The sequence below is a fragment of the Rhagoletis pomonella genome, unplaced genomic scaffold, assembly GCF_013731165.1.
Source record: "Rhagoletis pomonella isolate Grant_MI unplaced genomic scaffold, Rhpom_1.0 Rhpom_scaffold_00001, whole genome shotgun sequence".
NCBI lineage: Eukaryota > Metazoa > Arthropoda > Insecta > Diptera > Tephritidae > Rhagoletis > Rhagoletis pomonella.
In genome coordinates, this window is record NW_023458555.1 from 14,255,074 (window position 1) to 14,258,138 (window position 3,065).

The following is a 3,065-nucleotide window of genomic DNA, read 5'->3' on the forward strand; positions in this document are numbered from 1 at the left end:
TTTGTCAGAAACTATCAGTGGGAAAGTGATGTATTTATGGAGAATTTCATTAGCTTTGATTTGGCTCATCTCAATTTACGATTCTTAAATTGGTTCGTAAGATATACGTGATTAAGTGGAACCACTTTTTGTTTTAAGCTGCTCATATCTCGAAAAGGTATCCATATTCGTATCACCGAGCAATTCTATATACAAATTGAATAGTGGCATCCATTGAACATTTTTGCTGTAAACGAGTGTAATTGCCCAGTAAAGAGATTAATTTTATTGTATCACTCATACGCCCTGCTGTACCACCGAAAACATATTATTGATCGCTGGCAAGTGTGAGGGCGAAAATGCTATGCGGCAACGCACTGTGGTCCAATTTGCTCTAGTAGGGTAATTTAATTACTATATTAAGAACTAAGGTAGATATCGGGACGAAATTTTGTACAAATTACGTTTGAATGACTAAAAACTTCTCTGGTATTTTTTTTTAAGCATTTGGCATGGCATAAACTTAAAGATTATAATGCATATTCATATTTGTTACAAATTAATTAAATTATATTCAATTAAATAAGATAATATGAGGTACGCTGGCGGTCAAAAGTGAGTGTATGGTGATTTTTGCTAAATATTTGCAATATTTTTCAAGTTAAAAGTTTTAGTTATGACAAATCCCAGTGAACTCGATGACGAGGTCTGATGAGGAGATGCGGTGATCTTCGAAATATCAGCTATAACTTTTACCATTTGTTAATTATTGTTCTTTTCCAACACATTTTTTCATCGCAAAAAATTTTTGAATACAATTGTGAGCTTTTTAATCTGAACTTTTAGAAAAATTATGGGTATGCAGGTACATCGGTTATGAAATTCAAGTAAAATAGCTCAAAGTTTTAAGCGCTTAAAAATCGCGTTGATTTTTAATTAGTGTGTTTTTTTTTTGTTACGGTCAGTGATAGTTCAGTGCCCAAAAAAGTGCATCTTGTTCGAAAACTTTCGAAAGCTCATAAGCTCCCTTCATTTTAGCTCTTTGGCAGCAACCCTCAAAATTTTTAGTTGGCCTACCGGCTGAAAATGGCGGCTTACCAAGCTTAGACCCAATTTCAGATGGCCTATTTAAGAATAAATAGATCGTTGATTATCTTCAGCAATTCATTTTCAGATCATACATTTAATCTGCACTTAAATATTGGCTATTTAAATATAATATATGCAACCCTATGTTTATATCAAACAACAAAGATTGAAAGATAGGTTGTTTTGGCAATTTCTGATTTAGGCTTCGCGCATATGAATTCAATTTATCAAAGTGAATTCCATTATTAGATCTGGAACTGATATTACCAGAAACAGAATCTACTTTTCCATCAAGTCTTTAATTGTTAGGAGTCGAGAGGCAAAATATAAAAATTTCCCGTCTTGAAATTTCGGGAGTCATGTTGAAAATAGAAAATAAATGCATGGGTGCCGCAGCCAGCCGCTGAATTTTTTTGTGGATTCTATTAGAGTATAGATCAGCTGAGAGAATGAGTATAGTAAGTGCTCTGTATTTCGCGATATAAGAAAGATTTCATCTACCAAAAAAAAAAAAAAAAAAAAAAAAATAGAATTTGGTACTCACCACAAAAGTTAAAACTTTATCAGCTCCAAAACAAATATGTGTGTCCACTTCAGTGAGTTTTTTTATATTTCCCAAATTTTCTTACTTAAAACAATGAGTGAGAAAAAATTAAGTTAAAACAAAGTTTTTTTAACAAGTTATTGAGCCTTAAAAATGCTCTGTTTTCGCTGCACGCACAATTTAATTTTTCACTTTTTGCTTACCATGATTTTTTGGACACCGTTATGTTTATATGTAGCCATATTTTTTTAAACAATGTTGTGTTTACTCTTAAGTAGACAATATTCTTGCATATTTGATAAAGATTTTATTGAAAAATAACAAACAAAAAATTTAATCAAAAAACTCTAGCTATGCACTTTGGACCACTGTGCAACGACGGCTCAATTGTCATTATCACACCAAACATAGGCTTAAGTTATTTTACATGTTTTTTTTTTTAAATAGATTCATTTAACATTAGTTATTATTTCTCTGCCACGCGCTCTTACATAGAATCGTATCGCCGCTGGCTAGTTCATAATTTAATTTACCGAAATTATCTTTGACTGAAAGCTGGTCTTAGTCTAACGAAACTATAAAAACAGCAGTAGTGAACAGCTTGCCTGCAGGTTCTAACGACAAATCGCTGCGAGCAGCCCACTCCGGGAGTCAACCGGGAAAATACAAAAAATATAAAAACTTTACTTTGAAAGAAATGAGATTTATTCTTTAATTTGCATCTTTATTGAACGTAAATTAAATAGAAAATCCTCTGGACGAAAGCACATATAGGGATATAGTACGACAACTATAATCACAACAACAACAACAACAACACCTACACAATGGAGAGGTATGCTCAATTGCAAGTGAAAATGAAAAGTGTTTTAGTGACTCAGAGAAAACTTCTACACATAGCCTGGTTTTTAACCGACTTCCAAAAAAGGAGGAGGTTATCAGTTCGTCGGAATATTTTTTTTTTTATGTATGTATGTTACCGCATAACTTTGGACCGCGTCAACCGACTTCGATAATTCTGCATCGGAAAGGTAGTGTCTCAGAGGTGGTCCCATACTAATCTGGTTTAGATCTAATCATTGGATCATGATATATATTTATATATATTTTTTTTTTTTTTAAGTCGGTTTTATTGCGCGCAGCTTATGAAGTGAAATTGAAATGAGTGAATTTGATGGCTACTAAATAAGTCCAACAACTGATAGCCATGCTGCCCCTTGCGCTTCTGGTCGTAGTTGAGTTTATATGTCGCCTGTGCCTTCTGGATTTGTGCTCCGACTTCTCCACGGATTTTATTGCATCCTTTAATGTAGAAGAGAGAGAGAGAAGAGGAGTTCTCTTGAAGAATCTTCAGAAGTTCGGTATCTGTTTCGTTTCTCATCTTTACTCCAAACATAACTTCGAATGACGTAAATTTTGTAGATACCTTTATACCTTCTAGACGTGGCATCTA